Raw genomic sequence first — 20,557 nt, forward strand, 5'->3', positions numbered from 1 at the left:
CGGGTATTTGGCTGCAGTCCCTGAAGTTCTCCTGCTGCAATCTCTTCTTCATTGCTGAGGTACTGTGTTGGCTTGGGTATATACTTACCTTAAGCCTGTTGGGATTTCTGTGTAGTCCTGGGGTGTTTTCTGTGATTGGGAGGTCCCTCGTCCAGTACACCCAGTCCCACTGCTAGAATCCTGCTGGGGTGTCTTCTGCGAAGCCCCTGGACCTTCTTCTAACCCTAGAAGTAAAGTACTCACTTGTTTGCCCAGTTTTCCTAAGGAAACTCTGGCTTTTGCTACTAAAGAACTTATTCTAACACTGCCTGTTGGTCACTAGTCCTAGTGACCCCCTTCTGCCACTGAGAACACTCATGCTCTAAGGGAAAAGACTTTGAAGGGATTGGGACTTCTGCCTAGAAAAGAAATCAAGTGTTTTACTTACTTGTAAAGAGTTGGTTGGTTGGTAACTGTAATTCTAAGAGTGAACAGTTACAAAAGTTCTTACTGATCTTGAATGTGTGATGCACTGTTCTTAAAAGTATGGTTAACATCTTTTCTTCCTTAGCCACTGTTTTGCCAGTCTAAAAGAAAGTAGATGTAAAGGTATTTTACTCTCCTGTGATTAGGTTGTGCCTCTTTACAAAAGTAATGTGTTGGTATCACCAGGTTAGTCCTGCTAGGATAACTGTATGAGTGTCCCCCAACTGGGTCTTGCTTCCCCTGACTTGCTGCTAGCCTGTCTTTAATAAGTCTACAATAGGTTGTTGCCTACCTAGAATATCTATTCTGTAAAGTGTGACATTGGGTTTTACTTTCCCCTTCATTGTGAAGTTAAAGTAAGTGGGTTTTACTCACCTGGTATAACTGTGTGTTATGACAAAAGTAGTGATAGGTTTTTACTGCACCTAGAATAAGTGTTTCACTATTCATCAAAAGTATATTGTCCAGTTGACTGTTTATGTGATTTGTTACAAGAGTCACTGTACAACTGGAAGGGCCTACTGTCCTTGTATTACCAAAAGTAATCAAAAAATAACAATTGGTCTTTTACTCCCAAAGAATAGGCTTGGCCTATACTAAATGTGTATAACAAGGTTTTGACTTCCCTAGAACTACTGTTAGGTGTTCCAAATAAGGTCTATACTTGGGTCTGTGTACTTTCAAGTATAGTGTTGTGTTTTATATTGTGATTTCATATAATGTTTCAGTATTTACTTAACCCCTAGATTTATCTGGGCCTACTTGTATTTAAATAAATCCTTTATTTTTATAATACATAGTGTTTCAGTGTTTCTTTGGATCATTTGTATTACAATTTTCACTTGTACTGTATCTACTGCCCTCTCTCCCTCCTAAGATAAGCCTGGCTGCTCTGTCTACGCTACCCCGAACTCAGGTGGTACAGCCTTATTCTAAGAGTGGAGTCTTGTACTGCCTCAGTAGAATGGTTTTACTAGGCCCTTAACTGGACTTCAGAAAAACTGTCCTAACACTGTTGGCATGCGCTGGGATAAAGGTGGATTGCATTACATTGATTATTGATATACTTTGTGTCCAAAGGAAACCATCCAGTAGGTTTGGTTTAGCCAAGGTAAAGTGTACTTATTGTATTTAACACAAGAACCAACACCATGGCCTGCTTTAGGCCTGAGGACTCCTCTTATGCTGCAATAGAACATTTGGTCATAATGTGTATAGAGAAGGGCCTCAATTGTGAAGGAAGTAAGCTTGAATTATTACAAAGGTTAGGGGACCATATGCATGGTTCCAGTGAACCTGTGTCCACTTCTTACAATATTGCTGGGAGTGAGGATGATGAGGGTTCAGACAGCTGTCCAAACTCCTCAGAGGAGGAATATGAGGGTTCTGATGAGGAGGATGTTAGTTCACCCCCCTCTCCTTCTCTTGCCTCTACCTTACTGCCCACCATGTGCTCTGAGATATCTAAGGAACTGAATATAAGAAAATTCCTGTGGGAAAACAATATGAAGATGTGGGACTATGAGAAAAAGTATAACAGGTCTGTAGAAGACCATTTTCTGCACCCCTCTTCTTTTTCCAGGTCTTCTGTGTCTACAGCTTCCAGGTTCCCAGAATTGGTGAGTCAGTATGATATGAAGTGTGACATTGTTGTATGGCTGAAAACTTTTGACCTCACTTGTAAAAGGTTTGGTCTGTGTGAGAGTGATAGAATACCCTGGGTTCTTTTTAGACTTCCCAAGAGGGACTACCATGTGCTCTTGGATTTACCCGAAGTAGAAATAGGTAACTGGGATAGGGTAAAAACAGCTCTCATAGATAGATATAAGAGAAAAACTTCTACATATCTATACTCCTTAAGGGACTCTGAGCATAGATGTAGGTCAAAAAGTGCTGTCTCCTCATCCCTTAAGAAATCTGTCAATACTGAGTATAGCAGAAAAGCTGTGGTCTTAGACTCAGCTGAGCCCCCTTGTAAAAAGGCTGAGGCTCTTAACCTTGAAGTAAGAGAGGTCCCCTTAGGAGACCCCTCTTTGGAGATAAAAGGCATTAACTGCCACTCTGAAGGGCACTTGGGTGTAGCACCCATAACTTCAAATAGGGACAAAGCCCCTAGGCCCACAAAGCTAGAGGTCACTCCTGTGACCCCACCTTTAGCTGCTGCTAAGGTGATAGAGCCTCTTGAAAAACCACATGTAGTGGAAGTGGTTCAACTAGTTCCCAGAAACTTAAAAACTTCTGTCCTAGTACCCATATGGTGTAATACCATTAACCAGGTCACTGCTGTGACCCCACCTTCAGTTAACACTGAGTTTATAGAACCTCTTGAAAACCCACCTAGAGTGGAAGTGGTTCAACCTGTGGATAGAAACTTATGTATTCCTGTCCAATCTATAACACTGTGTAAAAACTTTGTTGAACCTGACAAGAACCTTAGTGTTCATGTCACACACCCTGTGTGGTGTATGTCCTTTAGAATAAAGGCCCCTTCAGTTAAACCTGTAGTGGCTGAAACATTTGAAAACCCACTTACAGTGGAAATGATTCCTAAAACTCTAGACATGGATACGCCTGAAAACCCACTTCCAGTGGAGGTGATCCAGATGGATGTACAAAGCTTAGGTGTTTTTAACAACCCTAAGAGGGCAAGGAGTTTCCTTGACCCCAAGGTAGGAATTGGGTTTTCTCCTTTAGTTCAGAGTGCCCAGAATGTAACTTCTAGGCCTGAAAAACTGAACACCAAAAAGAGTTATAAGAAACCTAAGAGTAGCTTTCTTACTAGGCCTTCTAATAAAAAGCCTGTGACTCCAACTACTCCTACAGGAGAGATGGATAGGTGTTCTGACAAGGCTAGGGTCTCTGTTTCAAGAGACCACTCTAAACCAGTAGGATCCTCTATAGCGAATCCTACTGTAAGTCCTAATGTTAGCAGGGCAACCTCTAACAAAGGCAAATCAAAATCTAGACTATTAGGGAAATGGGAGCACAAACCATGCTCTACCATTTCAGTTCCAATTCTAAAGTCTTTGACCCACATTACTTCTGAGGAAGGGGTGGATAGACAAGATGGAAACCTAACTAGGCCTTTGAGGACTGGTAAACCTCAAAGCTGGTGGAAATCCAGAAAAGATATGTCTAAGGCTAAACCCCTTGACATTGTGGGCTCTTCTGCTGAAGACCCCCTTGTAAATCCTAGAGTTAGAAGGGAAAACCCTAACCAAGGTAAAAACAGATCTAAGAGGAAGTGGAAGGATGTACAATGCTTTGCCACAACCCCTCCAACTAGGATACCTGAGACCCAACCTGCTCATGTGAGAGAGGTGCTGAGGAATCATGGAGACCCCTCTAGGTCTAAGGGAATTCTTTATAAGAACCCCTTTAAAAAGCCTATTGTAGGTTCAGAGGTTGTCACAACTTCTGAGGGACTGTTTAAACAGATCCCCTATACCTTAGACAAGAGTAAAGTGCCCAACACTACTTGTAGGTCATATAGTTTGCAAATGATAACTAATGTAAGAAAAAGTATCACAGCAAGGGTTACAAAAAGATTGCTAGTTGACTCAGCAAACAGTTTAACCGACTAGAAACAAGAGATCTATCCAGGTGAGGATTAGCTTCCCCTGTTCCTTAGTCTGGGGGGGACGAGTGTTAGGTAAGATTTCCACAGGGCTGGTAAATCTTCCTTGCCTGGTTCAACTCCAGAACTTTTTGCTTTTCTAGTGAGATATTTTCCATTAATACCTCAGTGAGTGGGAACCTTTTTCCACACTCACCTGTCTTTAACTCTTTTTATGGGTGTCATTTTTAAGACTCTCCATAGTGTCTTTTTAAAGTTATCATGTCTAACAACTTATTGGCAATAAGTGCCTGTTGTTGCTGGGTTGCCCTAGGGGCTCCCCCTTTAACTTTCTTGTGCTAACCTTGAGTGAACTACAGTTCCCAAGGGTAGAAAGGATCTTTGGATCCCTTTTACATTTACTTCTGTGAAACCAGCACACCCCACCTTATGTGGAGTGCTGGGGAGATACAATGTATCCCCTTTCACATTTAAACTGTAACAATTCTGTTACAGTGACAAGCTTACCTTTAATGGCTGGTGGCAGTGATACCTTTTACTAATTTGGTGCACCTTTACCGCGTGCTGTAATCACAGCTGCAGTAAAGGCACCTAAGGGTGCTCATTTTTACCAAAATGGCCCCTGTCTTCTTTTTCTGCCATTTTAGTGTTTCTTGTCGTTTCTTGTTCCTTCCCCTGACATCCAGGGCGGGAAAATCCTTTGTTTGAGTTTTGCCTTTGGCGGGAGTCCCCTGGACACCCCGCCCAGGCTCCAGTCAGTCTGTAAGCACAGGAAGTGGGGGAGGGGTCCCAAACTTCCCCCTCCTTTGTCTTAGGTCTTCCTTCAACTGGGCCAAATCCCAGTGGGGGGTTGGCTGTCCTGATTGGACAGCCAAACGCCCCTTTCTTGTAAAATGCGGGGAGAGAATGCAGAGGTTGTGTTGCAGTTCCTGATAAATACCGGAAACCTGGAGGCTGAAGTCATGTCGACCACTGGAACTGAAAACCAAAGAGGATGACGAAGGAAAAGCGGCGGGAATGATTTCCAGCGGCCGGAGAGCCTGCTTTGTAACCGGAGCCTGCTGCAGCCCTTCCTTCCGATCGACCTGGGGTCTCCGAAAACGACGACCCGAACCCAGAGCCTGGTGAGACCCACTAGACTCAAGACGACCTGCATTTTGAGCCATCCCACGGGTTCCTGCGACCTTGCGTTCTTGCAATACCCCAATACCCTGGGACCTCCTGCCACTGTGCGGTGCATGGTCTTCCGAATTCCGAATCTCGCTGAAACTTCGTGGGCATCTTGGTCTATCTCCAGAGACACGAATCGAGTCCAAAAAGTCCCCTCACAAGAGTGCTGGACCTTTTAAACGACAAGAATTCAACCGCGATTTTCTGTCTTCATCTGTGCTCCTTGAAAAGGCGCCAAACCCGCAGAACCGCATTCAGCCGCGAGAGAAATCTTGCCTAGAGCCTTCTTCATTGATCCCTGCTGCAAAGTCCCTTCTGAGGTCTTGTGTTCAGTCTCCAGGACAAGGAATCCAGTGACCGGGTATTTGGCTGCAGTCCCTGAAGTTCTCCTGCTGCAATCTCTTCTTCATTGCTGAGGTACTGTGTTGGCTTGGGTATATACTTACCTTAAGCCTGTTGGGATTTCTGTGTAGTCCTGGGGTGTTTTCTGTGATTGGGAGGTCCCTCGTCCAGTACACCCAGTCCCACTGCTAGAATCCTGCTGGGGTGTCTTCTGCGAAGCCCCTGGACCTTCTTCTAACCCTAGAAGTAAAGTACTCACTTGTTTGCCCAGTTTTCCTAAGGAAACTCTGGCTTTTGCTACTAAAGAACTTATTCTAACACTGCCTGTTGGTCACTAGTCCTAGTGACCCCCTTCTGCCACTGAGAACACTCATGCTCTAAGGGAAAAGACTTTGAAGGGATTGGGACTTCTGCCTAGAAAAGAAATCAAGTGTTTTACTTACTTGTAAAGAGTTGGTTGGTTGGTAACTGTAATTCTAAGAGTGAACAGTTACAAAAGTTCTTACTGATCTTGAATGTGTGATGCACTGTTCTTAAAAGTATGGTTAACATCTTTTCTTCCTTAGCCACTGTTTTGCCAGTCTAAAAGAAAGTAGATGTAAAGGTATTTTACTCTCCTGTGATTAGGTTGTGCCTCTTTACAAAAGTAATGTGTTGGTATCACCAGGTTAGTCCTGCTAGGATAACTGTATGAGTGTCCCCCAACTGGGTCTTGCTTCCCCTGACTTGCTGCTAGCCTGTCTTTAATAAGTCTACAATAGGTTGTTGCCTACCTAGAATATCTATTCTGTAAAGTGTGACATTGGGTTTTACTTTCCCCTTCATTGTGAAGTTAAAGTAAGTGGGTTTTACTCACCTGGTATAACTGTGTGTTATGACAAAAGTAGTGATAGGTTTTTACTGCACCTAGAATAAGTGTTTCACTATTCATCAAAAGTATATTGTCCAGTTGACTGTTTATGTGATTTGTTACAAGAGTCACTGTACAACTGGAAGGGCCTACTGTCCTTGTATTACCAAAAGTAATCAAAAAATAACAATTGGTCTTTTACTCCCAAAGAATAGGCTTGGCCTATACTAAATGTGTATAACAAGGTTTTGACTTCCCTAGAACTACTGTTAGGTGTTCCAAATAAGGTCTATACTTGGGTCTGTGTACTTTCAAGTATAGTGTTGTGTTTTATATTGTGATTTCATATAATGTTTCAGTATTTACTTAACCCCTAGATTTATCTGGGCCTACTTGTATTTAAATAAATCCTTTATTTTTATAATACATAGTGTTTCAGTGTTTCTTTGGATCATTTGTATTACAATTTTCACTTGTACTGTATCTACTGCCCTCTCTCCCTCCTAAGATAAGCCTGGCTGCTCTGTCTACGCTACCCCGAACTCAGGTGGTACAGCCTTATTCTAAGAGTGGAGTCTTGTACTGCCTCAGTAGAATGGTTTTACTAGGCCCTTAACTGGACTTCAGAAAAACTGTCCTAACAGTGGTGTGTGTGTGTCACATGCTGCTGTGTGAAACTGAAGATGCAGGTACTCTTGTGTGTAGAACTATATAGTTGATCTGGTGAATTTGTAGGTCAGTGCCAACTTGTAAATGATACATGTGTTGGTGCTATTGGGTATCGTCTACGAATTCGGGGGGGGGGGTCAGCAAGTGTTTTCTTGGGTGTGGTGAATGGTCAACCTAATTGTTAGCTGCTCATAATGATATTGGGTGAAGTGACTGTCGGCAGTCTGTCATGGAGGTAGACTTTTAACAGATTCTGTTTAGGTCACTGACAGTTTGTATTTTAGTGCAGTAATTTCTAATTGTGGGAGTTTATTGGGTGCAATGCCATGTTAGCTAGAGGTGAGAAATGAAATGAGGGATTTTACAGTTTGGTTTGCGACATTGTGGGGTGGATTTGTAGTTTTGTACACTAAATCGTCGAACTTGTGCTCTAACATAGAAGGCAAAGATGGAGTGACAGCTGCAAATTTCCTTGAGATTTTACAGCACACTATCCATAAGTCTAATAGGTCTTAGACGCACCCTAAAGTAATACCACTCGTCTCACTCACAAGGGATACATCCTGGGGTAATCAAAACCCTTTTCCAAAATCTTTTGGAAACATCATGAAATAACTTCTCCTGGAGTTGTCTGCAATAATCATTTACAATTACAAACCCATCCTAAAGTTATCATGGGGTCATCCTGGAGTAATCCCCACCCATCCTGAATAGTAAAAATGTATTCGGCATTAGCCGGTAACAGCAGTACATTGCATATAGATATTAATTTAAAACCATAACCCTTATTTTAAAAACAGTCAGCCATACATTTTGAGTCCTTCTTATTACAAAAATACAGAAAGATATAAAATTCAAATCATTCCAATTCAGTAAAAAAATAGACATTGCTTTCGTAATATCCCGAATTCCAAACACAAAATTATTGTTAAAACATTGTCTTCTAAAAGGTCATCAGAAGGGGGCATATTAATAAAAAGTGGAGTATATTCTCCTTTGTATCCCGTCCCACAGGAACATTCTTTATAGCCGCCCAGCCAAGACATTCTATCGGTCAATGGTAAAATGTTTAATAGGACCATTAGGATTATTTTTCTATGCTCTGGGGATTTCAAGGAGCCTACAGCACCAGCACCTCTCTTACAAATACTCTGGATCAAGGCGACATAAAATGACATGGATGAGAGAGAGTATAAGCAGTTCATCATACTAGCATGTTTGAGTCCGATAGCCTTGTCCCTAAGGTCGATCTTCAAATTGGTTAGGCAATTAATTAGATTAGTATCAATGCCCCATTTATTTATCAAACTAGTTCCAACATTGTACTAGGTATATTTTTCTTTGGCAGGCAACGAGTGCATTTCCTGGGCTACATTTCGCCTAATAGGGTTTGGGGTATCAAATGTATTGGTCTTAAGAAAAAATTCCAGAAACGTACGCTCTGCTAGAACCGCTATACTTTAATGCCAAGTTCTGCTCGTAAAGCGTCCCCTGGTGCACTAGAGCCAATCCCTACTATGCCCCTTAAAAAGTAATTCTGCACCACAACCAGCCTTGTACAGTTGGAGTGCCCCATATTTCACACCCATACAATACGATGTGTGCATTTTGATTTCAAGGGCCCTTAAGCATTTATCCAATCTCTTGCCCCCATAGATATAGTAGAAATATGTCCACCCTCTAAGGCCCCTTTGAGCTTGTTTTAGCATCCTTTTGATATGTCGGACACGGAGCCACACTGATGGAACAGAATTCCTAAATAAATGTAAGTCTTGACCACAGCAATATTTACATTATTTATTTCCATACAAACTTTTTGGGTTTGCTAAATTGAGCTATTCTAGTTTTTTCAAAGTTCAATTAGAGACTATTCTCCTTAAAAAAAAACTTGGCTGCATAATTTAAAGACTCTTGAAGACCTCTGTGCTATGTTCAAGCAGAGCTGTATCATCGATTAATGCCCCATATTTTGTCCCATTTATAGCTGGTGGGTTAGTTTAGTCCTTGCTAATGGGTAGTATGGGTCAAAGTCTGATAGAAACAAAACAATGGAGCCAAGGGGCATCCTTGTCTGACCCATTTGTTAGTAGTGAACTCCCTAGAGTAGGTTGCTGAACCTGGGCATCTTACGACTGCACATGTATCTGTATGAAAGTTGGATAATTTAAGTAAACCCGCAGGAACCCCTAGCCTATCTATTTTTTTTCCACATAATTGCCCTATCTAGTGAGTCAAAAGCTTTTGATAAATCCAGAAAAAGCAACGTGAAGACATCCCAACCTAATCTTAGTATATTTTTCAATTACTTTATTCAACAGGAAACAGTGATCCAATGTAGTATATCCTTTTCTGAAACCTTCCCTGCTCTCGGGAAGCATTTTATTAATCTGCCCATTTTTGTAATCTTATTCAAATACATTTTAAAAACATTTTTCTCGTACTATCAAGCAAAGAAATAGGCTGATAGCAGTGGGGATAGCTACTTGATCCTTTTTGGAAAAATCGGCACAATTAAGCTCTTTTTCCAGGACACAGGAAGTAGCTGAGAGTGCACCATCGCATTACAAATTCTAGTCAACGTGGGGGCCCACCATGGAGAGATCACTTGATAATCTTAATACCATCTGGACCCGGAGCTCCCACAGCCCCCATTAAAGCAATAACCTCAGACTACACATTGTACACAATCAACGACAGGAACTCCCAGCCCTGTTCCACGTATCCCAGCCTCTGATGACCTAAATAAAATACCTGAGAAATGCGAGCACCATACTCCAGGCTTAATTATATTAGCTTTGTTGTTATCCCTCAATGTTGTACCTTTAGCCACCAGCCTCCAGAAACACTGTATGTTTTTTTCTCGTACCATTTGGTCCCAGTGCTCCCATTGTTTTTCTATATGGTCTGCTTTTTGCATAAGCTTTTATAACCCAGTTTTAAAACATGGAGATTTCCCGCAAGGAGAAACCCAGTCCTATATACATCGCACAATCTCCATTTTCCCTTCCTGCACTCTGAATCGAACCATTGTGCATCCACTCTCCTTCTGGTTCGGATATTCACTGTTTTGATGTGCCTTTGATCAAGAGGTTTCGCCATTTCCTGTATTAGGAGTTCAAAATTGTCAATTACTTTAAGGTCTTCCACATTGGGGGTGAAAATAGCCGATTTTGAAAGGCCAACATTTGGGCTATTTATTAACTGAAGTTTACAGGTTGGTTTGTGGGGGGGGGGATGTAGTTTTGTACACTAAATCGGCGAACTTAGTCAACGACATTTGAGTGCTCTAGCAGAGAAGGCAAAGATGTAAAGTGATGGCTGCAAATTCCACTGAGGTTTTACAATACACTATCCATAAGTCTAATAAGTCTAACAAGACTCACCCTATAATAATACCACCCATCTTACTCACAGGGAATACATCCTGGGGTAATCAAAACCCTTTTCCTAAATCATTTGGAAGCATCATGAAATAACTCCTCCTGGAGTTGTCAGCAATAATCATTTACAATTAGAAACCCATCCTAAAGTTGTCATGGGGTCATCCTGGAGTAATACAAAATCCCTGGAAGTAATCAGAACTCATCCTGGATTAGTTTCTGTGATAACTCTAGAGTTATCTAATTAAAATATGTTGGCCTATAAACATACTTCAGGGTGGTTTTGGATGATCTCCCTGAAACCCATGGATGACTATAGGATGGAGTCACTGGATGACTCCAGGAATATCTTCCTTTTTGACTTGTGCCCCCAGGCAGGAGGTAACCAACCGACGGCAGGCAGCTTCTATGTGTCCATCCTCTGCCATCAGATAGGGGTTATTGGCGGTGGTGGGAGCTCCATCCTCACTGCTGCAGAGGTCGCACCAATCCTCTGTCCCCCAGCCGGGAAACTAGTCAAGTGAAGCCTGCAGTGTCGGCAGGTCCTCTCTCTCCCTCAGGTGGAAAGTGACCAAACAGGAGTGCATTTTGAAGGGGGGAGGGGGAGCATGCAGGCGGTGGCACACGGCAGCGCCACTTAAAACTCTCCCAGTCAGGAGTTGCAGGATGTGTGTCCTGGCTGCAGGAGTAGGGGGCTCGGCCACAATTCCGGCCTTCAATGGCTCCCACCATGCAGGCGGCCAGGTGTGGGTGCACCAATCTGGGAGCATCTGCTATGGCCACTGGGCGGCCATGTGGCAGGGACAGGCTGTGTCCCTTGATGTGCGCGATTGTGGGGGGGGGCACATCTCATCCTAGCTGCCAGGTTTTGGGCTCTGGCGAGGCCAGGGCCACTGGTGTGAGGTGCTGGGGGGGCACGGAAGAGGCCAAGTGCCATGTCCGGTGCATCATTGCGCATGCTGGGGGTCAGAGCCACAATGAGGCCTCGGACATGGAGTTGGGAGGCAAATGGTGGGCGGGAAGCCACTTGCCGCTTTAAATATATTGTACGTGACACAGCACGCACCCTCGTGGTGACTCGCTGTAACCACAACACAAAGGGAATACAATCCCTTTTACAGTGCAACCAGTTAGAAACATTAGAATTTTGTTCTGAACTGCAGTCTCTTCACGCCTTCAAAAACATTCCTTTGGCCGTCATAATGCAGCATCATGATAACAATAAAATACTGTGTCCCCAACTCACTAAAAACAGATTACATCAATTTTGATTGCAGCAAGCATAATCCAATCTGAATAACTTTTTCACTATTTCCAGTATTCCTAAACAACAGTTTATACAGAGCCAGTCCATGGAAGCGCAAAAGTTTGTGGTGACCGTTTGGAAAGAGTTATCCGGTTAGCCAGACGGCAGACACACATGCAGGCAGAAACGATTTCCAGAAGCCAGCAGGGTAATTAAACGTGCTTATTTTCGGTGCTCACCAGCAAACTTGGTTTCACTAACAGGAAAGTTGTTTTGGGTTCGAGATGCGTTTTATCTGGGACCGGAATGAGTCAGAACTACATCCTGCATATTCCATTTCTGTGGGTCACTCTTTTATTGTGATTCCCTCCTTTCTTTGTAAAACGAGTAGAAAATGTGTAACAGAGTGTTGCACTGACAGAGGCCAGCGTCAATTAGCACCCAATGAAGTGGTGCCATCCAACGGGAGGCTGAGAACGGTGGCTTGCACATTCCAGCCTCGCCATTCGTGTTGCCTGTTGCCCGTCCCAGCTTCCGCCCTCTCTATGCACCCTATCACCTCCATTAACGCACTCCAACACTTACCTTCGCCCTTACACACTGCATGCCACCAGAGAAACGATCCGAAGCAAACGCCCCCTTACTCTTGTTCACGTGACTTTGGGCACGTTTCGTTCCCTATCATGAACGTACCGTCCGACGTCATCTTGTGGGAACTCGCTTAGGCGCTGGGTGTAAGGCAGCCTGCAGCCGCCGGTGTAACATCACTTATACTCTTAGGTGGCTGATTTATATTGCCATTTCATTCATGCTAGAAACCGGATGGAGATGTGGGAGACGGCGGAAAATTATATTTATTTTCAACATCATTATCAACTATTCACTGTGACGGTTATAGATGTCCAAGAAAGGAACAGTAGATGGGACAATGGATAATGGTGTGTTAAACTGATTGAAGGGGCCAGTACAACAAGCTAATTTTGATCATTAACTTTAAGAGCAAGTTAATGTTGATTGATGCAAGTGTGTTTGTGTTGGCAAATAGTTGGGTAGGATGGAGTGATTTTAGATGGGGTTGGCCGGGGCTATCTGGGTGTGGTTCGGGGGTGCACAAGCACATCTTGGTGTGGGTCTGCAGGGGGGTGTGTTGGCATCTTGGTGTGTGGAGGGAGGAATGGTGGCATCTTGGTGTGGGTCTGGGGGGCAGGATGGGGGCATCTTGGTGTTGGTCTGGAGCAGTGCTGGTCATTGGGTCCGGCCAGAGTCAGCCACCACAAACCCCAAACTCATGCTCTGCGCTGGGTTACATGAAAAATAAAAAATTTAAAAAATGTCCACAACAGCATTTATTTATTTATGTAATGTTTGTCGGATCCATGGACCCAGATAATTTTTTTTTTATTCATGCAAGGTTTGTCGGATGCTTGTATCCGACAAACCTTGCATAAATAAATAAATATACAGGTATCCACAAACATTGCATGAATAAATAAATAGCCCTATTAACATTGGAACAATGACACACGATGCATCCACCCAACTGCTCTCAGAGGGGAGCTGCAGGAGCTGTGCGGATGTGGTTCAAGTAAAAAAAAACATTGCTTCTGGTGAACAGAAATCACCCCATTTGAATAGTATCCAATGGGCAGTTTTTTTAATAAAATGGGATGCAAATTGTGTATTTTAAAGAATATTTAATCAGCAACACTCGTCAAAACTATTATCCGCACAGCAAAGTAACTCATCACCAGTACCATGAAAGTGGTTTAAAGTGGAATTCATATATAAAGAAATTGCGCTGTTTTAAACTATTATTTTAGACATTTCCTTTGATTGGATGCCAACTGCCAGCTCTGCTCCCCCAACCCTGCCTCCTCAGGCACTGCCCCCCCAATCTCAGCCCCCACCCGGACCTTGTGGGATCCCCCACCACATTTTTTCCATTTCCACCACTGGTCTGAGAGCAGGCTAGGGGAATCGTTGTGTTTGGAGGGTTCTATGTTATTTTTCTGCTTTTTGTAGGTCGCCCAACCGGCTGATTTTAGGCGGCACGCTAAAAGCAAAAATATGCCTTTGCTTTGCCCCCTACCCTCTCTGGCGGGTAGTCTACAAATCAGGTGGTTTCACCCCCAGAACTCCCATTCCTCAGCTGCCTCCCTCCCCACCCACGAAATCCCCAACACACACACAAAATCACTTACCTGTTCTCCTGCGACTGCTCTTCTGGGTCCTGACGTGCCTGTCAGCCCCTGTGCATACTCTTGTGCGGCAGGGGTATGACAGTTCGATTTAGAAAGACTGCTCTGTGCGGTCACAGAGCAGTGTTTCTAAATCAATCTTTTTTCCCATTCTAAAACAAACTACATTTTGACTTACTACCGTTTGGAGGGAGGATGGGGCATCATGCATTACATGGCAACCCTCCCTCCAGATTTAGGCGGGAGTCTCGAGTTTTCAATAAAAATATCCAGCGTTGGTCAATGGGCCGACTCTTGCTGGGTCTGAGATCAGGCATCACATGTCTTTCTGGATCTCAGATCCGGCTGCCTCAGCCCTGACAAGGCTTTACTGAGCTCCCAGTTTTGCAGAGGGAAGCTGGGTGATCGATGATCTAATCTGCTCTATGCTCCTTTCCCCAGCCATACTTCGCGAGTTTGCACTTCTATTTGCCTAGCCTGTTTTATTTCTTCTGACCTGAAAGGGATACCACGGGAATCAATTGGCCATGACTATCACTGGGGTGGGGGCCATCACTGTTAAAAGTAGGATTTCTACATACTGGGCACACTATTGTTTTCCAAAGGTGCATCTTACACCTTCATAGAAAAAAAAAAGTAATTTCCAAACTCAAAATTGCTGCTTACACTTGCATTCATTTCTTTTTTGTCAGACTACCACACAAATACCCTGTCATTTTTGTGCCCCTTCCTTTGTGTTTTATCATGGGTTATATTTATAAAGATGTTATATGCTTGTCAAACTGCTTAATCACAAATAAATGCTTCTGTTGTGCTGACAGCAGTTATTATGAAATTAACCTTCACGCGTGCCAACTTTTCATTTTCATTACAGGGACAGAAATATCCCCAGAACCCCCACCACCACCCCGAATATAAGAAAGCGACCAACCCATGCCCTGGCCAAACACATTTTATAACGCTTTTTTTTATAAGGAATTGCAAAAAGGCATACGATTAACAGCCAGTTTTTAATATATAACATCTCAGCAACGCTCTTTCAACCTGCTGAGCTACCCCGGTAGCCTTCTACTGGACAGTGTTTCTATGGATCCCTTGATGTACTAAATATCACTGCATTACCAACAGTGTTTTGGGTGCACCACTGCCATGTAAATAATTTAAAGTGCAGTTGATGTACAGTGTGGAGTTTGGAAAGAAGAAGCATGAAAGAAATTGCACCATTTTTAAACTATAATTTTGAACATTTCCTTGGAGCAGAGTTCAAATGCCAGTTCCACCACCTTGGAAACTCCACCGTTCCTCCAAACTATGCCCCCACTCAACCCCTGTGAGATCCCCCTTTACATTTTCTCCATTTCCACCACTGAAAACATCGCTATTTTTTTACTGTCTCCCGCCTAACGTAATTATAACCCCAATGCAATCCTATAGGAAAATTACATTCTCCCGATTTCTGTGGTGAAATCTTCCACTGAGGGGCTCCACAATGTAGGCATGTCTGTATCATGGCATGGTTCTAGAGGGAGGGATGGTGGCATCTTGCTGGGGTCCGGATTGGAGGGATGGTGGCATCTTGCCGGGGTCTGAAATGGAGGGATGGTGGCATCTCGTGGGGTCTGAAATGGAGGGATGATGGCATCTCAGTGGGGTATGTAATGGAGGGATAAGGCATCTTGGGGTCTGAAATGGAGAGAGTGGCCATCTTGGTGGGGTCTGCAATGGAGGTATGGGGACATCTTGGTGTGGGTCTGGAGGGAGGGATGGGCCACTTTGGTGTGGGTCTGGAGGGAGGGATGGGGTACATTGCTGTGGGTATGGATGGGTTATATGTGATTTTACCAATGAAAAAATACCGAAAGTGAAAAACTGTGCGGAAATAGCAGAGAAACAATATTTAGTGCGACCAAATGCATTTAATAGACAAAGAAGTTACATCGAGAAAAAAATAACGTGCAGGGAAATTGCAAAGAGAGTACATAGAAAAGGACCATAGTGAGGAAATAGGCAGCACGAACACATGAGAACATTCTGAAACCGTTGAAGCCACTGTCACAGAGAGCTAAGCAACTCGTTTCATGATCAGAGTTAAGTACAGAGCCATAACATACAATTTGTCAAAGAACATAACACAGTAAAAGATAAATTTTTAAATAGTGAGCGAAGAGCGTGCAAGGTTACTGGATGAAAAAAAAATGGACTGTGCTGGACTTTTGACTTGTAGGAATATTTGAATTATGGAGATGGAAAACGCACAATTGGAATGTGTGGTGTCACAGACAGACAAACATAATTAATGAAACTGAACACAATCATTTACCCACGGGTGCAAAGGTGGAGATCAAGAAAAAAAAATAGCAGACTTGAAAAAATGTACAGAAAGTGGGAATGCAAGTGGCACAGTAATTAAAGAAATAGGTCAGTCAGTGACGTTTCACATAGCTGGGCAGATGCTCAATGTGGAACTTCTTCAAAGAAGAATATGTCACAAAAGGCTGTTAAAAGAAAATTTCCTGCTGCCACCTCAAACGTTCAAAGTCATACAAATACGACAGGAGTTGCATGTGACAGACAAAAAAGAAATGCTCATTTTATATGATAATAAGAAAATGGAAGGGTGTCTAATAATTTTAGTAACTCCCCAAAACTGACAATACTTGAAAAATTCAAAAACTTGGCAAATAGATGGTACCTTTAAAGTGTGCCCAAATCCATTTGCACAGCTATACAGAACACATGTAGAGCTTAATGAAAATTCGTTCCCTTTAATTTATGGGTTAATGCCATCTAAATCGTTAGAAATCTATAATGAGTTTTAAGAATACATTAGGAGTGTGGTGTCCCCCGGAGAGCCAGAGGTAATTATTACGGATTTTGAAATTCAACAAATAGAAGCAATCAAAATGACCAGTCCGAGAACAACAATACAAGGCTGTTCTTTTTCCATTTTACGCAGGCAATATGGAGAAAATAAAGCAGTTTACGAACAAAATATACAAGCGACACCGAATTTGAATTTAACATAAAATTGCTCTTTGCACTGGCTTTTGGTCCGATTGATCAAGTAGAACATTATTATGAAATTATTAAACAAAGCGACTATTACACAACAAATGAACAGATATTTAAACCAATTTTAGACTAGTATGAGAGCAAATGGGTAGGACAGTGAACAAGAAGTGGAACCAGACGTCGGCCAAGATTTGAAAAATTACTGTGGCATAATTACAAGGCTAGCCTAGACGGGACACCAAAAAACAAATAATGCACCGGAGGGGTGGCATAATGCACTACCCCATTCCTTCAGCACAATAAATCCAATTCTTGTGAATTTCTTTTTTTAAAAACTTTTATTTTTCAAAGAGAGTTACATCAAAAACAGAGTTCAAAGCAGTCACAAAATTAGAATGACAGATAGTGCACAGATATCTATTTTTACATTTCACAATAGCCACAGTCGATTAGGATTGATTGATTGATTTATAGAGCGCCTTACGCCAAGGCGCTGTACAATGGAACAACAAACTACAGAGTAACAACAACAAATAACAGGTAGCCAGCGAAGGTGAGAGAGCGAGGAGGAGATGGAGTCACGGGAGGTAAGGAGACAAAGGGTACGAACAGCAGAGTGGTATATGGATTTAAGAGGGGCAAGCTGAGATGCGGGAAGTCTGAAGATTAGAGGGGAGCAGTAGAAGAGGTGGGAAAAGGTGAGAGAGGAAATTAGGATTTTGGTGGCGTGGAATGTGAGGGAGAGACAGATTTTGCGAATATTGTAGAGGTGGTATCGGCAGGTGCGGGAGGTGAGTGAAATGTGTTGTGAGAAGGTGAGAGAGGAGTCAAATAGAACGCCTAGATTACGAGCATGGGTGGAGATAGGGAGATTGGAGGGAGGAAAGTGGATGAAAGGGGGAGGAGAGGGAGAGGGAAGAGTATTAGAGGGGAAGAAAAGGACTTTGGTTTTATCAGTGTTAAGAGAAAGCGGGAGGACATCCAGTTCTTGATGGCTGTGAGACAAGAGGAGAGTTTAAGGTGGAGGTCAGGTGTGAAGGAGGAGAAAGAGAGAAAGAGTTGCGTATCGTCCGCATAGAAATGATGGGAGATGCCAAAGGAGGAGATAACAGGGGCAATGAGGGAGGTGTAAAGAAAGAAGAGGAAAGGACCAAGTACAGAGCCTTGAGGAACACCGTAAATAAGAGGGAAGGAAGGAGAGGTCTGGCCTCCCCATGAAACAGCAAAGGAACGGGAGGGAACAGGGCCTTTGAACCAGAGGAGGAGAGAGTGTGGAGCAGGAGTGGGTGATCGACAGTGTCAAAAGCTGCAGAGAGATCAAGGAGAATAAGCATAGAGGATTGCTTGGCATGCCGAGCAGAGAGGAGCGAGTTGAGAATAGAGGTGAGAGCAGATTCAGTGGAATGTTTGGGACGTAAGCCAGATTGGAAGGGAGGAAGGAGAGAGGAAGTAGAGACAAAGGAAGAGAGTTGAGAGTAGGCAAGGCGCTCAAGGAGTTTAGAAAGGTAAGGCAGAAGAGAGATAGGTCTGTAGTTAGCAGTGAGAAGTGGATCAGCAGAGGGTTTCTTTAGAATAGGAATAATCGTTGCATGTTTGAAAGCAGAGGGAAAGGTAGATGAGGAGAGGCAGGAGTTGAAGAAAGTGATAAGGTAAGGGATAAGAAGAGGGTAGATCTTGGGGATGAGAATGGAGGGGAGAGGGCCAGAGGGAGCGGACGTGGGGTGGGCTTTGGATAGAAGGGAGGAGACATCAGAAGGGGAAACAGATGAGAAGACAGACATAATGGAAGAGGGAGGAGAGGGGGGATGACAACCCTTGTATAACACCCCCCTCTTAGAATCCCTCTTAGAATCCCCCTGACCCCACTGAGCCAAGAAGTAGGTTTGTTTTGCAAATTAAAAGGTTTATTTGAAAAATTAACAAGATATATATCACACTTTTATAATAAATTAATGATTGATATCACACTTATGGATATAATGTTGATCAACAATGGGTAATCTGGCATTGGCACACTTCCTTACAATCAATGAGGAGTTAGTATAGGATGGATAAGGTAGCAAAAATACTTTTATGGTTTCAAGGGAAAAGCAATGAGGAATAAAATGCAGTACAGAAATACTTGATATGATTTTAGCAAAAGATAAGATAATCACTTTTTCTCTGGTCACCCCCCCCCCCTATGCAATGTAAGAAATGGAAGGAGATGGAAAGAGGAGCACACAGTTCTCAGGAATGCAATAAAATACAATACGAAATTCAGTTCCCCCCCAGCAAGCTTAGAGGAAACAGGTAGAAGTTTGAAACACAGGCCCAAAATGCTTTTAAATGTGATGGCAATGGATGGGAAAATGTGCTAACTGATTTTAATTCCCTCTAGAGATTCAGGGTGAGGGAGAGATGCTTGTTGGTATTAGTTCAGGCTCACTTTAGCAATGCTCTATGAGTTATTACCAGGTTGCAAACGGATTTTAACAAAGGAAAGAATGGAGCTGCTATTTTGACAAGTGGAGAAATTGAGCCAAAATCGCAAATCGCGGTAAATTTCGCGAGTGCGTAAATCGCGATTGCGGAAAAAGTATAGGGAGTAGGAAGTCGGTTCTAGGTTCGTTGGAAAGCCTAGAATCACAGCTTTAAAATGAAAGGTAAACCACGTTCCGGAGATACAGACGATTCTGTGAAGGTCGTTTTTCAGAAATGAATCACAGTTTCAGAATGACAGTTGACAGCTTTCAGCTTTAAAATGACAGATGACAGTTGTGCAGCTTTAGAATGACAGATGACAGCTTTCTAGGAGGCAGTTCTAATTAAGTTAAAATAGTTTGAATTAGATTATTTTAAACTAATAGATTGGGTTTTGCACAGTTCTGGCGGTACTCACAATATATTTTGGACAGGAATGGGCCTCGCCACGGATCTGGTCAGGTTTTGGACTGGACTCCGGTTCTGGTCTCGCCACTTCACAGCGACCTGGGTCAGCTCTCTGGATACAGCGTTCTGTGGTTCTCTGGATCTCTGGTCTGGTCTCTGGTACTCGCCAAAGTTCTCTGGATCGGGTTCTGCTTTCTCTGGACACAGCACGGCTCCTGGATACTGCTACCGGTTCTAGCAAAAGTTCTTGGCAAAGAATTCAAACAGCTCGCCCGGCTGTTGAATAGTTTGGTTAGGTTTGCTGGATTCTGAAGGCCTGCTGAGAATACCTTTGCTTGCAGTGGGCCTTCTAGGTTCAAAGTTCTGTAGTCTATGGGTCCCTGGTTCTGGTCTCTGTCTGGATGGGATGTCGGCCGTCAAAATGCTCCGCAGAAATGGAAAATGAATGTCTCTACCTGGGTTTCAATGTTCCTTTTATGTGTTTTGAAAGTGGGTGTGTGCGTAGCATCACTAAGCCTGCCCCTCTCTTGATTTGATAGGTCAATAGATTCTTTGGTCCCTGATTTGGGAAGGGATAGTGTGTCAGAGTGCTGTCATTTTTATGACCTACAGAAATGACACTCCCCTGGTCAATGTGCACACAAATCTATTTCTGATCCAAATATATTTTGCGCTTTTTGACTGGTTTTGCAATATTGGATTTTCATCAAAAATAACACAACTGTACCCCCTCCTTCTCCACACATTCCAGCTATTTGCTAGGTTTCTAGCATAAAC

At 43.1% G+C, this 20,557-nt stretch overlaps 1 protein-coding gene across 1 annotated transcript in view; it reads right to left on the reverse strand.

Annotated features, from left to right (window-relative positions):
• Nucleotides 1-12,460, reverse strand: part of GEMIN7 (gem nuclear organelle associated protein 7) — a 141,053-nt gene extending 128,593 nt beyond the window's left edge. The window contains exon 1 of the mRNA XM_069644636.1: nt 12,285-12,460. The gene's annotated coding sequence lies outside the window, so the exon portion shown is untranslated. The remainder of the gene's footprint in view (nt 1-12,284) is intronic.
• Nucleotides 12,461-20,557: the final 8,097 nt, after the last annotated feature.

The sequence above is a fragment of the Ambystoma mexicanum genome, chromosome 2p (assembly GCF_040938575.1).
Source record: "Ambystoma mexicanum isolate Mex_15411 chromosome 2p, UKY_AmexF1_1, whole genome shotgun sequence".
In the NCBI taxonomy this organism is placed as follows: Eukaryota; Metazoa; Chordata; class Amphibia; order Caudata; family Ambystomatidae; genus Ambystoma; species Ambystoma mexicanum.